We start from the raw sequence: 16901 nt of genomic DNA on the forward strand, positions 1-16901 counted from the left end.
GGCTCAAAAATGCACAAAACATTTGTGATTTCTCAGATTGTCATGGGCACTGCGCCTGCGCACATCTCCACAAGGAGGTATATATATATATATGGTGATTCAGCTCTGGAAAAAAAAATAAGAGATCATTTAAAAATGATGGGTTTCTTTGATTTTACCAAATTAAAAACCTCTTTTTTTGCACCAGAAGTGGCATAAAGTTATTCAAAAGCAATGTGTAAGACTGGTGGAGGACAACATGCCAAGATGCATGAAAACTGTGATTATTCCACCAAATATTGATTTCTGAACTCTTAAAACTTTATGAATATGAACTTGTTTTCTTTGCATTATTTAAGATCTGAAAGCTCTGCATCTTTTTTGTTATTTCAGCCATTTCTCATTTTCTGCAAATAAATGCTCTAAATGACAATATTTTTATTTGGAATTTGGGAGAAATGTTGTCTATACAAATGTTGTATAGAATAAAACAACAATGTTCATTTTACTCAAAAATATACCTATAAGTAGCAAAATTATAGAAACTGATTTAGAAAATGAAGTGGTCTCTTAATTTTTTCCAGAGCTGTTTATTGCGATTCTGTTAACAATTGTTTGAACTTAAAATTTTGAGGAAAAACTGTCATAGTATAAAAAAATATTAATGATAATATTTTCTGAATATATTAATTTTAGACAAACAGTATAATGGGTTTGAACACAACACTAAATGAACCATAGTCTGCAACCAATCTTTACATGTAAACTTATTAAAAATAAAATCTAATCAGAATTGCAAAACAATTATAAGATTTACTGTTTTCTCTAGTTTTTTTATACTAACCATACAGTCAAATAGAAATGCAATTCACCTGGAGGACAAAAGTGTTGTGTATGGGCAGCATTTCTTATCAAACCTCTGACCTGACAGCAGCATTTATAAAGAGAGAAGACTGTGGACTGTCTGCAGAAACACAATGGCTGGGATGTTGATTCAGATGTGTTTGTATTATGTAACACTGTATCATTCGTTTGCCTGCTGAGAACAGCTAAAGTATGAAAGTACTTCAGGCTTCAGACCTCAGTGACCTCAAGCTCATGTGCCGCTGCTGCCGAGTGTCCTGTTCTATTGCCGATGCTTTCTATGCAGATTATATAAGCGATGTGCATACACTGAAATACCTCCATCATCAATGGTATACCTTAAAAAGAGTCTCCTGATAGGAAAGAGTTGTCTTGATTCTTTTTGATATACAGTAAAGTTGGAGAGATTATTGGCTAGCTATGATGTGATGCTAAAGTCTTTCGTAGATAATCCAGTGTTTCTTTAGGTTATTTACATTTACTAACTTGGCCTATATCTCACATTTGTCTGAATCGTCTGAGCATCCCTCTCTCAGACTGTACTACTCACTTCCATATTCCATAAACATATCAGATTTAATTTAATCCCTCAATCTTTTCCTGAACCTACTGTCATTTGTTTAACTCGAGCCATTTTGACAAGGCTCCTACCTTTCCACTCACCATAAATGCCTGTCTGCTTGCCAGTCTCTATCTTTGTGAAGTATTGCCAAATTTTCCATTGCATACAGACTGTTTTTGCTAGTGTTCCATCTGTCTGTTACTGATTATTGCCTGTTCCTATTGCAATTTATCTGTTTAAGATTAGACCATTTTGGATTTGTTAAATTTGCTGATTTTCTCTACTGTAATGACTTTTAAAACCTACGTTAGTCTATGATTTACATCTTAAACCAAACCGTTTAGCATTAATCATTTACAGGTGCATCTCAAAAAACTATAGTATCTTTGAAAAGTTACATTATTTCAGTAATTCAGTTAAAAATGTAAAACTCATATACATATATATATATATATATATATATATATATATATATATATATATATATATATATATATATATAGATGTATAACACACAAAGTGATCTATTATTTTAAGCATTTATTTATTTTATTGTTGATAATTATAAGTCAGTATCTCAGACAATTTTTAATATTACACAAGACCAATTGATACTTTTGGCAGTGTGGGCAGTGTGCCAAGTCCTGCTGGAAAATGAAATCCGCATCTCCATAAAAGTGGTCAGCAGAGTGAAGCATGAAGTGCTGAAGATTTTCTGACTATACTGACTATAGACTTAATATATAACACAGTGGACCAACACCAGCACATAACATGGCTCTCCAAACCATCACTGACGATCAATTAAGGGAGTAGAGTCTGGAGGTAGAGTGGAGAGACACACAGTCCAGGTGGCTTGAGGTATAGTATGAAGTTTTCACAAACAGTGATGCTTTGGGGAGACATGTCATCTGCTGATGTTGGTACACTGTCTATGAGATGCAAAGGTATATATAATTAATGAATAATTCTACCTTGTCATGCTGTTAATGTATATGGGCTTTTTTATGATTTGAAAAATTAACATATCGTATTATATTTTCATAAAATGTGCCCTAATACATACATTCTATCAAAGCTATTACAGCTCAGAATGTGGTAAAAAATTACCACATGCAACAAGCAATGATCTTCAGCCAAGATTCTTCACAATATAATTTACATAAAGTAAACATGTGACTTTAATAACAAATGATATATGTATAATTTCTGCTACTATATTGCCAAAGTATCAGCTTTCCAGTCTTGCGCTTGGTAGTGTAAGGCTTGGATGAAGTTGCTTGGCCAAGGAAACTCATTCCATGAAGCTCTCTGTGTTCTACTGTTCTTCAGCTACTCTGAAGACCACGAGAAGTTTGGAGGTTTGTAGTGATTGACTGCAGATATCTGGCAACCTTAGCGCACTACGTCTACTTATTTTACATTGAGAGAGCATGTTGCTCTTTCCACAATGTCTCTTCCACTGTGTTATAATATCACTGACTGTTGACTGTGAAATATTTAGTATTGAGAAAATGTCACGAGTGTACTTGTTGCACAGGTGCTGCATCTTTTAACAGTACCACACCATGCTTGGTTTAAACACCTGTAAAATACTGTGGTGATTGGAAAACATTTGGCAATGTGTGAACTAGAATCAGAACATTTAAAAAAGTTACTGCATGAGACTGACCCCTGATAACATAGTAGAGTAAATATGACAAAAGGAGATATATACACACTTTTACACTTTTTTTTGTCTTATAATATATTTTAATATAGAAAATATAGATTTCTTGGCTAGTTATGGCCATCTCCAAAAGGAGGGGGGCCTTCCCCATAATCATGCTGTCTACCCTATAGTATAGTCTGTGCAAAGCAGCAATATGATTGGCTCTTTTTGCCAATCAAAAAGCAATCTTTTTCGTATTGGCAAGAACTTACGAGCAGTACGACATAAAATGTCTTGCGATACAGTTTTACATTCTATTCTCTCCACACCCACAAATACCGTATATTCACTTAACTGATAGTCCCTGCCGCACACACAACAAACAGCCCTACCAAAAAGCATGATAATGATTAACAAGAAAACATAAAGAAGCTTTATAGCACGTCTCCTTCTAACTACAGTTACAGTTATCCGTGCCACTGTAAATTGCCCGGTCGGTACCTCTTCAATTAGCACCCTGGCAACGGATCTACTGACTGCAGCAAAATGAAATGCCCACTTTTGTGAAACAAGCCAAGATCAGTTGTATTAGGTTACAAAGTTGGCCCTTTATTACCAATATCAGCAGGATTTAAGACACTTATGAAAAGAATGAAATTTAGAAAAGAGTGGAATGCCGCTCTGAGTATTCATTAGGACTTGGAGTCTCTGCAGAAACTCATGTAACAAATTAAACAGACATTTAGTTCTAGAATAAATCCCTAATAGTGTTCAGCCTGGAGAATCCAGTGCTGCAAAAATGACTCCAAAGCTCAGGCCCACATAAAATCAGCTCTGCGCTGTCCACCCACTGCCAGTTCACTGGAGCACAAGCTGGAAAGCTCCAGCTTTGATTCCACCAAAAAAAAAAAATCCTTTCTCTGGAATTGCAAGGTCTGCCAGTACTATGAACAAATACCTCTCAAATAAAAGCTTAAACGCTTAAACTCGGTGTGTAAACCTACAAATCTGGTTGAATCGTTTCTTGGTTAAAGGTTTTCTCTACTTAGTGTAACAAAGTCTCAGTTTATTAATTGATTTTATGTAATGTTTCAATAAACAGTGAATGTTTAATAGCTTTATACAGTAATCCAGTGCTTTACAATACTGCCAGTATATACATGTTTCTCAGGGATGGATGAACTGAGGTTTGCGTATTCTCAGGTTCCTCCTAAAGCACAGAATTGCTGTTTGTGAGAGTCTCCACACTCTATAATCAAAGTTCACTCTTAATCTTTCCTTTCATCCTCCGCAGCAGATGGAGCACTGAGCCCTGAATGCTAACCTCATCCGTCATGGATGGCTGCTGCTTAGTTTTGCTTGCTTGTCATTGCTTTAAATGAAAAACAGACCGTCCAAAAAAAGGGATGTAATGCACAAAGCTTTGCTTTTCAGTAGCATATATCATAATGTGCCTGGAATCATATTTGAAGCCCATCTTCTGGTCAAATGTCCAAATATTGAGTGCTTGAGTGTGCATAAGCAATGAGCATGAAGAATTGATGTATGATGTAAAGATGTATGTTAGCATCAGCTGAGGCTCAGCATAAGCCTCACAGAATTGGTAGAATTTGGTTTGTAATTGACAACTAGAAAGTTGGCTCATGTGGCTTATATTCTCTGCAACTGGGGCGTTATCATAAGTGGTTTGGGCCGATTTTCGTATTATACTCATCAACTGGAGTGTTGGCACATGCAGCTTGAGCCGATTCCCATATTATACTGGGCAACCGGAGTGTTATCACAAGCAGCTCAGGACAATTCCCATATTATACTCTGTAACCAAGGTGTTATCACAAGTGGCACAGGTCGATTCCCATATTATACTCTGCAACTAGGTGTTATCACAAGTGGCACAAGCTAATTCCTATATTAAAGCCGTTCAGACTGATTGTCGTATTATACTAGGCAAACAAGAGATCCTTTCAGTGGATGGTTCTTTAGATAACCCTTTAACAGATGATTCTAAGATCAGTTTCAGTTTGTGGTTCTTTAACGAGCGCTTGTACAGATAATTTAGGACCATTTCAGTGAATGGTTCTTTCATGAACCCTTCAGTGGGTGTTTTTTAATTGAATGTCTTTGGGTGGTTCTTGGATGCATGACAGTGAAACGTTAGTGGATGGTTCATTTAGAACCCTTTCAGTGGATGGTTCTTCAAAGAACCCATTAGTAAATAGGTTTTAAGACTCTTTCTTTCAGTTGATGGTTCTTTAAAAACAATTCAGCACCCTTTCAGTTGATAGTTCTCTAAAGAACCCCTCAGCAGATGATTGAACAGTTCTTTCAGGAACCCTTGAGTGAGTGTTTTTAAATAGCATGTCTGTGGGTGGTTCTTGGATGCATGACAGTAGAACTTCAGTGGATGGTTCTTTAGGAACCCTTTCAGTGGACAGTTCTTTAAAGAACCCTCCAGTAGGTTTTTTTAAAAAAAAAAACATTTTTGTTCATTGATGGCTCTATAAAAAACAATTCAGCACCCTTTCAGTTGAAGGTTCTTTAAAGAACCCCTGAGCAGATGATTGTTAAGACCTTTCATTGTATGATTCTTAAAAAAAAAAACTTTTTCATAGAACAGTTTATTCAGGAAGCCTTTAGTGGGTGTTTTTAATTAACATGACCGTGGGTGGTTCTTGGATGCATGACAGTGGAACTTCAGTGCATGGTTCATTTTGAACTGTTTCAGTGGATGAACCATTAAGCACCCTTTCAGTTGATGGTTCTAGAAAAAAATTATTTTACGGTTCTTTTTAGTGGATGGTTCTTTAAAGAACCCCTCAGCAGATGATTTTTAAGATGTTTCATTGTATTATCCTTTCCCTTAAATCCTTTTAGGGAATAGTTCTTTTATGAACGCTTCAGTGGGTGTTTTTAAATAGCATGTCCGTGGGAGGTTCTTGGATGCATGACAGTGGAACTTCAGCGGATGGTTCGTATAGAACGCTTTCAGTGGATGGTTCTTGAAAGATCCCTTCAGTTGATGGTTTTAAGACTCTTTTTTTCAGTGGATGGTCCTTTAAAGAAACAGTAAGCACCCTTTCAGTGGCCGGTTCTTAAAAAAAAACCTTTCGACAGATTATTTTTAAGACCCTTTCAGTGGATGGTTCTTTAAAGAACCCTCTGGCAGATGATTTTTAAGATCTTTTTAGTAAATGTTTTTATTTTTTTAAGAAACCTTCGACAGATGATTTTTAAGACCCCTTCAGTGTAGGTTTCTTTTAAAAACCCTTTGGCAGATGATTTTTAAAACCCTTTCAGTGAATAGTTCTTTAAAGAAACATTTGGCAGATTGTTTTTTAAAGACCTTTTTGGTGCCTTTTTCTTGAAAAACTGTTCTATATCAATGAAAGTGTTAAATGAACACTGTGAGTTTTTTAAAATGTGACATCCACTCTAAAAATTGAACCCTTTAGAATGGAACTTTGTTGATTTTCTGTGAGCCATCAACACATGAACTTCAGCACTGTTTTAAGAAGCTGCTTTGTTAAAAGTGGACTTCATGGGGAGAACTGAAGACCGCTGGCTTGGTTTTCAGCACCTGCAACATGCGCAACCTTATTCTCCATCACGGAACTGAGCTGCCCAGCCAACATCAGCCAACACCAAACACCACAAAGCTTCATGTCCGAGCATGCAGACCCTGCTGGAGCGAGACTGGCAAGCCGGCCCGTTGATGATAATTAGCACAGTGAAACTGGGCAGACTGGTAAAGCATGTGCACGTACCGCATGGAGCAGGCTGCTGCTGCTCATCCTGAGACCGGACTGCGCAAGGTCAGCACGCCGCTTCTCCTCCGCCTGCTCGTAGAGAAATCCTCCGCAGAAACCGGCTGCTCGCGCTCCGCGGCTCCAGAAGCACGCGCGTGACCCTCTCCCGCATGTGGCGTAAAGAGCTCCGCACTGCTGCGCACGAACCGCTCGCTCGGTTTAATGGCTGCAAGCAGCGCGTAGCCTACACTGCTGCTCCACGCACGCACTCACTCACACACACACACACACACACACATTCATACACACACACCAGCCGGCACACTCACTCTCTCACTCCTCCACACTCACTCCCTCCACAGTGATCACATACGAAGTTGTGTGTGTGTGTGTGTTCTGTGTACAATCCGAGGTTTTGCAGCACTAATGCACTAAACCCTATGATACAGCAACACGTCCCTCTCTCTGTCAGAAGATCCCAGTGCAGCACTGATGGATGATTGTGAGTCTGACCAGCCAGAACCTGCCAGGAGAACAGGGGCTGCAGGTGGGACCTGATTTCCAGCAGCAGTTGCAACAAGGGGTCCAATCACAGGCATTTACACACTAAGAAAAATAAGATACAGATTTGTACTTAAAAGAGTACAAATATTGTCGCTGGGGCTGTAGCTTATACTTAAGTACATTAGAGTACCTTCCCAGCTAGCAACAACCGACCTTCAACTTAAAAATGTGGTTGAAATAATATTAAACTAATGTCAACAACATTGAAGCGTCATTTAAAGTTAAATGGTTGTGCAAAGGTTGAAATTTTAAATTTGAATTGAATCAACATAATGTCCTCAATCAACAGTGATCACTGGATTTGGTGTTGATTTTGAAAAGTGAATCAACATTGATATGGCAACGTTGTTTTAACCTCATACATTCATACATACAGAGTGTTAACAATAAACTACATCACTGCAGTAAATCTGAGTATAAAGAAAGTTACTCACCACTACCAATCTGATTCATCATCTGATCTCAAAAACACAACAGTAAAACAAATAAAACATGAACATGGTTCATGAACATGGTTAAATTAAAATGCAGTTACTGCAAAAAGAAGTAAAACACTTTTTCATTCCTTCATCCAACCGTTTTTTGAAGTTATATTGTGATGAAATGTAAAATGTAAAATCAATGTAAATTTTTTTTTTTAAAAATCAATAGGCAGAAGGTTGAGGACATTGTGTTGATTCAACATTAACATTTCAACATTAGCACAACCATTAAACGATAAATGATGATTCAACGTTATTTTACCGTTGAAACAACAACAGACATTACTTTAGTCATATTTCAACCACATTTCAACATTGAAGGTCGGTTGTGTGCCAGCTGGGCATTGAATTAGCATTTTACATTTCATCACCATATAATTTCTAAAAACGGTTGGATGGAGGAATTAAAAAGTTGTTTTACTTCCACTTGCAGTAATTGGCACCAATTCTTCACCATATCTGGGGGAATGTTCATGTTCTATTAATTTTACTGTTGTGTTTTTGAGATCAGATGTTGAATCTGATTGGTAGTGATGGGTAACATTCTTTATACGCAGATTTAGTACAGTGATGTAAGTTTATTGTTAGCACTCTGTTAACCAAAGGATTTTCTAGTTTTTGTCTAGAACATACGACCTTGAAACAATGTTGTCATATAAACGTTGATTCACTTTTCAAAATCAACACCAAATCCAACATTGATTCAAGCATAACATCCACGGGTTTGGTTTGAATGTGTTACATCATCACAGATTAAAAATGAAATGTTTTATCTCGTAAAAGTAAATCTTCTATGAAGTATAACTGATTATTCAGTGCAATGTATTAATGATTTGGAATTATTCAGAGATTCAGCATGTAATGTAGGAAGATTTGAGGGTTCATTATACTGCACTGTTGAATTTGAGAGTGTGAATGTTCCTATTTTATGTTTTTTTGGAGTTACCATTGTAGTAAAGGACCAATGCCACATTTCCCCTCCTCCTCTGTAAGCATGAGGAAACCCAGATAACCTCTTCAGAGCTTTACCTGTAAGCAAAATCACACAAGCATGCAAGACTCTTTACCACATGCAGCAGCTTCAACCCTTGAAATGTTATTTTCTCCATCGCAGAGTAGCCAAGGCTTCAGTTACCTGTGGATGGAATATGTTTCTATGGTAACAATCTCATCTGTGATGGCTCTCTCTGAGTCATACTTTTTGTCTAAATTCCCAGACTCTTGCTTATCAGCCGTGTATCTATCTTAGGATGCCTGAGTGCATGCTTGGCTTATCTGTGTCTTACAGTACTGTTCTGCTTGTCTATAGAATACTTCAATATGACACTATATATATAAATTTAGTTTCTGACTTTTACATCTATACAAGGTTTACAAGGTGGAGCAGCTAGGTAGGAGTGTCTAGTGAGTGGGCAGCGCTGTTGTTTCTGATTCACTTAATCGGCCTGTAACCTACCTACTTCTGGAGTAGTATTAGCATTAGCCGCTAACCGTGCTAAGCACTAGCTCTTTGATCTTTAAGAGGTGAGTATTATCAGCCTGTAGCCTGCTGCCAACCTCGGCTAGCACTGCTGGAGAAGCACTAACATTAGCCGCTAACTGTGCTAAGCACTAGCTCTTATAATCTGGTGTGCCTTATAGTGCGAAAAACGGTAGTTTTCTTCATGTTCTGAGATATCTTTTCATTTTGAGTCTTGGTTCTTCTCAAAATCACTTCCTTGTGGTCGACATTTTCTAGCTGTGGTTAGTTTTGGTTCTTATCAAAGTCTTAATGAATCTGTTTTAATTTGAGCTCTGATTCCTCTTTGTAGTTCTTCACATTTTCTTACATGTTTTTTTCTTTTAAACCTTCATTCCTTTCAGATTTTTTTCTCATGCTCTTAGAGTGTTATTCATTTAAGCATTGATTATCGTTTAATGATATAATTCACTAAAGAGGTCCAGTCATAGTTTTAGGTTTTGCGCTAATGAGAATCAGCAATTTGGTGTCTTATGATGTTTTCACACCACAGCCCAAATTAAAAATGATGTGAATGATGTGAAAACACCCCTAGAGTGCTGGATCACTGATTACAGGGAAGTGTGGATTTAGTATATGTGGGCCACTGCCATGGTTGATCATGTACTCTGGTCCTGGTTTCCTGAGCTGTTATGTGCAAAGGGAAGTATTTTATTCTATTTTATTTTATGGTATTGTTTAGTGTGTATAAATATAATGCTAGTTCTGGAAACTCATCAGCCTAAAAAAACCCACTCAAATAAAGCTTAGCATGTGTAGGAATTCACACATTTACACATACCAGCACTGCTACATTGCAGAAACTGCAGAAAATAAGAATGCATACATGTGTGCTGGAATCATGGTAACCGCTAACTCTGATATTCTGTACTTTCCCCATCCTCTCCTAAGTATTCATCTCTCTGTATTTTTGTGCCGGAGAGCAATCGTTTGGAGGTTATCGAACTTAAGAGATTTCTGCTTTATTTTACAGTTGCTTAGCAACAGACTGATTTCTGGAAAGTGCAGAGGGGAAGGCATGAAGTACAAACATTCTTAAGAGCTGCTCATCCTCATTTTTTATCAAGTTCTGGACTGTAAGCCTGTTTGAAATTGGAATTTGTTACATGTTAGTTTTACATTTTGAGCCTTGAAATGATAAGCTTGCATAAGCTTGCGGCTGGTGTCATGCACACTGGAGCATCCTGCGGGTGGAGGTGTAGAACTGGACAGAATCTGTCATTGTGTTGTAGTTTTTTTTTTTTTCAGAATAATGAAGGAGACAAGGAGACAGGATGAAAGTGCTCAGATCTCTTTATTCATAGGGAACAGGAGGACACATGAGTGGCCAGGGGCGATTCTAGGATCAGAGCCTGAGGGGTGCTGAGCACCCAGTATGACTATTTAATTATTCATTTTCAGTTTGGGTGAGTGTGTCATGTCAGAAAAATTATAATGATTTAGCCTCAATCAGACAAACTAATTCTAATAATCTCTTATTTATATCTCGTATCTCAATATTATAAACCACCTTCATTCATTCTGAGGGAATGATAGAGACACACAATTATTTTAAACGTTCTTAGAGCATTATAATCACATATTAAATGAAATGAAATGAAATGATTAAAACGTGGAAATAGAACTGTTTATGTGCACAAGCACATTATGCTGTATTGTTCTTGCTAGCAAAAACATTATAATTAGCCACATACATATTAAATGACCAATTAAGATTTTATTTGTAGTAGTAAATAATAACGGAATAAAAGGAGAGTAAATATTGTCAGCGAGTTCAACAGATGGAGAAGAATTAGCTCAGAAGGTCTAGCTACAAGACAGACATTGAGCTGCTACTTTTCTCCTGAACAGATAGCTAAGCTACTATAGTCAGGTCATTGACCACAATCAGTAAATTATCACAACCACTAGGTTAGCTTAATAGGACAGGCATGTAAGTGTTTGCATTCATGTCAGTGGTCTGTGTGCAGTTAAAATAAGAAGGCAGAGGGTTCCTGAGATAGCTAAGTTAGCTAGCAAGCTTAGCTAAAGTGATATCTGGACTATGCTGGCTAATGCAGTCATGCTACACATGCTAATATAGTCGTTATTGAAAGTTAGACTCTATATTGACTAAATTTAGATATGAATGTGATGTATTGTGTCCAAAATGGTAAATATTACTTATGGCCATTCCTAGCAACTAGCCTAGCTATCTAGCTGTTTATTTAGATGTATATCATGTAAAATACAGTCAATTTAATGCTAGATACCTGTTTGGTAGAAATTATTAAACGTCTTGCCACTCGTTCCTGTAGGTTCAGTGTCTTCAGCCTGGCAACCTGATTTCCAACCTCTCATTTCCTACTGATTGTTCCTTTAAATTAGATTTTAATTTTTACTTATCAGACAATTAGTCATTTTTATTTTTAGAGGTGCTGGGATTAAGGCACCCCTAAAAAGAGTCTAGACACACTTATGGGTATTCTGGGAATTCAGAAAAACACAGAACAAAATGTAATATATTGGTTTTTAGACATTAAAATTTATTTTAATTATTAGTTTGCTTTAATAATTAGACATTAATTGTAAGAACAAGTTAACGTCTTTGGCGAATGCCATCTTCACCCCGTTACTACATAATTTAAACACACAAAATGTCCCAATAGAAAAAAATTGGTCCAATAGAAATTCTCCAAAATTACCTGAAATAAACTTTAATTGAAAATAAAGAAGGTATTATTATCTCTCTCCTGTAAAGTTGCTGTTTTGGAGATTCATATTTTTCATTGGATGGCTCTGTTATACTATAATGTATATTGTTGTTTAGTTGTAGAACAGTTCACATCAAGTCAAATGCAGGAGATGAGTCTATGCATAACTCAAAAAGAGAGAGTAAAGATGAGCTGGATTAATTGCTGATGAAGTTCAAGTGAAAAGAATGCTGGGTAGGTCTCTCTCCCCTGCAGTCTCCTCTGAAGGTGAAAGCGTGCAGAATATCACAAGTTCAGCAACTCTTCCTCTACTAATACCTGTAAACAGACTTAGCAGCTAGGCCTATTGATTACAGCGAAATGAAACACTCCACTAAAAAATGTGCAACAACAGCATAAACCAAGAAACAGCTTCATCTGTGTGGCTCACTAAGTTTCTTAAATTGCATTGTATTACCTGTTGTGTTTAATATGTAATATAAATATAAAAACAAATACAGAAATAAAGAACAATACATCAGACACTACATATGAATTGGATAATTTCTGAAAAAAAAAGCAAAAAAAGCTATTAAAAGGTTAATTAAAAGAAATTAATTACATATAACACGATGGTTCAATCAAATATCTCACATATATTTTCAAATGAAAACACTCTGTGGATGATAAAAAGTTAAAAAGTATATGGTGCATCCAGGTCTTAGCAATACGAAATCCAGCTGTTGGGTAGCAATTATATAGCTTTATTATAACCAGGAGAGAGACAGGAATAACCATAAGCATTGAGCAGAGGTTCCTTAATATAGCAGCCCACTAGTGAAGACCTTATTCATCCTCTAACCCAACACCAAGAGGGTGAACAACGCTGAACCAGTGGAAAGAATTGTGAAAGTGAAAAAATTAAAAGACCACTTCAGTTTCTGAATCAGTTTTTCAGATTTTGCTATTTATAGGTATAAGTTTGAGTAAAATGAACAGTGTTGTTTTATTTTGTAAACTACGGACAACATTTCTCCCAAATTCCAAATAAAAATATTGTCATTTAGAGCATTTATTTGCAAAAAATGAAAAATGGCTGAAATAACAAAAAAAGATGCAGAGCTTTCAGACCTCAAATAATGCAAAGAAAAAAATTCATATTTATAAGGTTTACCCTGGTTTTTAATCACAGTTTTCATGCATCTTGGCATGTTCTCCTCCACCAGTCTTACACACTGCTTTTGGATAACTTTATGCCACTCCTTTATTTTTTCCAGAGCTGTATATAGGGTGAACTGAGGGTAAACTGGTGTATCCTAGAGCTTTATTTACAGTTTAATTCAGAGCATATTAAATCCAGAAGTCATTTTCAGCTATTCCTGTAGGCCAGCCTGTTTACTCCTGACTTCTCTGATACACTCTGATAGTTCACAGATGTGTTATGTAAAGGGTGTGACAGTCTGGCTAACAGGCTCATCCACACTCTGCCATGCTTAGCCTTTTTGAGCATAGATGGTATACACTGCATTACATGGAAATGAAGCAGGATATGTAAAGCCAGCAGGAGTCTCCACAAAGTCTGATACTGTATCTTTATGTAAGAATAAGATTCCACTGGTGTTATTGTAAGCACACAGTTTATTGAATTGAAATGAATTAAACAACACTGCAGGGGGCTGTGTAAAAGATCTCCTCATGAAATTCAAATGGGGTTAAATTGGAGTAAGTGCAGCTGAACAAATTAAACTACTTAGAGTGGATAAGAGATTAGAGAGTGGTCATTATGGCTCATACTGTTCACTGTGTGTCCAAATCAATGATGTCAGTTTCTTTACTGCATATAGTGCAGGGGGTCAATTATAATTTCACGCTTGGCTTTACTATTCTCACACTCTCAGACTGATTATTGCCTTGATATTTTACAGGGGCAGCTCCGGAAGTGTTTTACACTGCAACTCGCTGTTTGTTTGTTTGTTTTGGCTCAAACAATCAGCACTTGATGTTAAAGGATTATGGGGGTAGGATTGTCTCACTGCCTGGACCAGCTCTTCACACGCTGTCACCAGTTAGAGATGTTCTTCACAGTAATGCTGTGCTTTATTTCAGAAATGACTAAACTATTATGATTGGTACCAGGCCACAGAATTGTACTGTTGTATACACATTCAGTTCAGCTCAAATTCATTTATATAGTACTTTGTATAACAAATGTTGTCACAAGACCCTGATCCAAGTCTCTTTTGAGTAAGCGACAGTAGCGACATTCACAAGAAAAAGCTTCATCAAAATGAGAGGAAGAAACCTTGGGCGGGACCAAGACTCAACAAGTGGAACCCATCCTCTTTTGGTCGACACCAGACAGCCCAACAAATAACATAGCAGAAACAACTGGACATAATGAAGTGAGATCGTGGAAATCTATGGCTAATTTAAGAAGAGTTTCTGAATTATGGGAATGTGTCAAAGTCAGAGTCAAAGTGGTTTTTATTGTCATTTCAGCTATATACAGAGTACACAGTGAAACGAAACAACGTTCCTCCAAGGACCATGGTGCACATAAACACAGTGTAGACAGAACAATACAACACAATACAGAAAAAGAATAATAAATAACAAGTCAGTGTGCACATTATGCAGTGTGCAAAAAAGACCAGTGAGGTAGTAATTACCTCTATTACACAGTGTGCAATAGAGTCCAGTGAGGTAGTAGGGTTTTTAGTGCTTTCCATTTTCTGGGGTAAGTGGGGTAAGAGTGTGTGTGCATGTACAGAAAAACCATCAGTTCAGTCTCTGCAGTTGAGGAGTCTGATGGCTTGGGGGTAGAAGCTGTTGCAGAATCTGGTCGTGCTGGACCGGATGCTGCGGTACCTTCTTCCCGAAGGCAGGAGGGAGAACAATTCGTGTGAAGGATGGGTAGGGTCATTCACAATGCTGGTTGCTTTGCGGATGCTGCGGATGGTGTAAATGTCCGTGATGGAGGGGAGAGAGACGCCGATGATCCTCTCAGCTGTCCTCACAATACGCTGGAGGGTCTTGCGGTCAGAGACGGTGCAGGTCCCAAACCAGGCAGTGATGCAGCTGCTCAGGATTTGTAAGTAAAGAAAACATGCCCAGTATTAAAGGAGTAATACCGTCTGAAATTGACTTTTGTTGAGTAGCCTGTTCACCCTGGGCATTCTGAAATATGGCACTTTTAACAAATTTTAACTATGCCATCAAGGAATGGGATAGAATTTTGCACAGCAATGTATTACAGCCAAGCAAGGTGGTTCTGGTGTCATGTATAAAAATCTCAGAAAATAGACACATACTTTATGAAATAGTATATAAAAAAAATATTTTCTGAAATATTAACTAACAAACACTTTAAATTGTTGTTCTGTGTACTGCCTGTTGTTGTTGAATCATATTCACAACACGGCTTGGAGCTAAGCTACGGTAAGCTAAAGTTGTCCTCAACTCAAACCTTCTGTACCACCTTAAATAATGCAACAGTTAAGCTACTGCTTGTACACAGTGTATCTTCTGCACTGTTTAAAGTGCAGAGATGAATAGTAACGAAGTAGAACTACATCACTGCTCTACTTAATTACTAAAATGCTGTATCTGTATCTACTGGAGTAATATTTTTTCTTTCTACTTCCACATTACTTTGCTATTTTTTTTTACTTAAGCACAAAAAAGCTCCACTTTAGGTGTGGTGCTTAGCTTCCCAGGACCTGGTGTCCACATGTGTAGACATCACATTTTGTGTTGTTTAAACCACAACACTAAATTGTGTTCTACAAGGGCCTGGTGTCCTCTTATGAGGCCATTATACTGTCTTCTAGTGGTGGGGGAAGAGTTTAACACCTTACAGATGCGTTTTGGTTCAGAAATTTAAATGAACCTTAAATACAGTGAATGTTTTTTTTTTTTACTTTGTTATGTCTTCTTGTTAAAGCAACACTTTAAATAAGCCATATTACTCAAAGGGGCACAATAACTGTTTCTACTTTTATTTTGCAGCTACTAACTGCACCTTTATTGTGTTCTATCAAAATATGAAACTAAAATCCTCATATGTGGACCTAATTTTTCTCAGAAACTACATTATGTAAAAAGATATTTTTTTGTTTTTACACTAAACAGGTGCCAATTAGCCCAAATAGCAACGAGAAATAAAAAATGCATGCCATGCGAGAGGTCTTGTCTTAGGACGTTAAAGAACATTTACACTTTTACTCAAGTCACTTTTTTGATAGAGCACTTGTACTTTTACTCAAATCTGAGTCTCTTCTATTTTGTCTGTTAAGGTGGATCAGAGAGTTAGAATTAGAAGCCAAATTAAGCTTCGTTTTTGTACTTTTTACACCAAAAAAATACAATTAAAAACAAGCAAAGAGCAGATAAAAAAATCTGGTCCTAATCCGCATTCATCAGTATTTCATTTGAAAAGTAGGATGAATAGAATAAATAACTTTGAAAAACTATAAGATGCACTAAAATACTGCTTACTCTAACAAAAGTATTATATAACAAAAATGTGCCTGCTCAAACATCTCAAATTTCACTGACTGACAAGAAAAAAATTATTATTACAAAAAATGTGGCTCAGTCTGAAGCTAAACACATGACTGAACGCTAAACGCTAAATTCCAGGCCTGTCAAAACATTGCTTTCGATAGAAATGCGAAAGTAGCCTAATTACATTTTAAGAATATGTAACCATATGTTACACTTAATAATTTACTTTTCTATAACGTGATGAGTATAAAAGTATACTAGTATATTTAAATACCTTTTTTTATAACTAACAAAACATGATAATTAAACAAATATTAATAATTTAATCATTTTGTTATGAGTTAAATTTATTTACT

At 36.7% G+C, this 16901-nt stretch overlaps 2 protein-coding genes across 2 annotated transcripts in view; both read right to left on the bottom strand.

The window, feature by feature from the left end:
• The window catches only part of lrrc7 (leucine rich repeat containing 7), a 223839-nt gene extending 216761 nt beyond the window's left edge, over positions 1-7078 (bottom strand). The window contains exon 1 of the mRNA XM_007248259.4: positions 6821-7078. The gene's annotated coding sequence lies outside the window, so the exon portion shown is untranslated. The remainder of the gene's footprint in view (positions 1-6820) is intronic.
• A 2290-nt stretch (positions 7079-9368) lies between these two features.
• Positions 9369-16901, bottom strand: part of lurap1 (leucine rich adaptor protein 1) — a 230770-nt gene continuing 223237 nt past the window's right edge. The window contains exon 3 of the transcript XR_007439296.1: positions 9369-9387. The gene's annotated coding sequence lies outside the window, so the exon portion shown is untranslated. The remainder of the gene's footprint in view (positions 9388-16901) is intronic.

This window comes from Astyanax mexicanus, chromosome 5 (genome assembly GCF_023375975.1).
Source record: "Astyanax mexicanus isolate ESR-SI-001 chromosome 5, AstMex3_surface, whole genome shotgun sequence".
NCBI classification, from domain to species: domain Eukaryota; kingdom Metazoa; phylum Chordata; class Actinopteri; order Characiformes; family Acestrorhamphidae; genus Astyanax; species Astyanax mexicanus.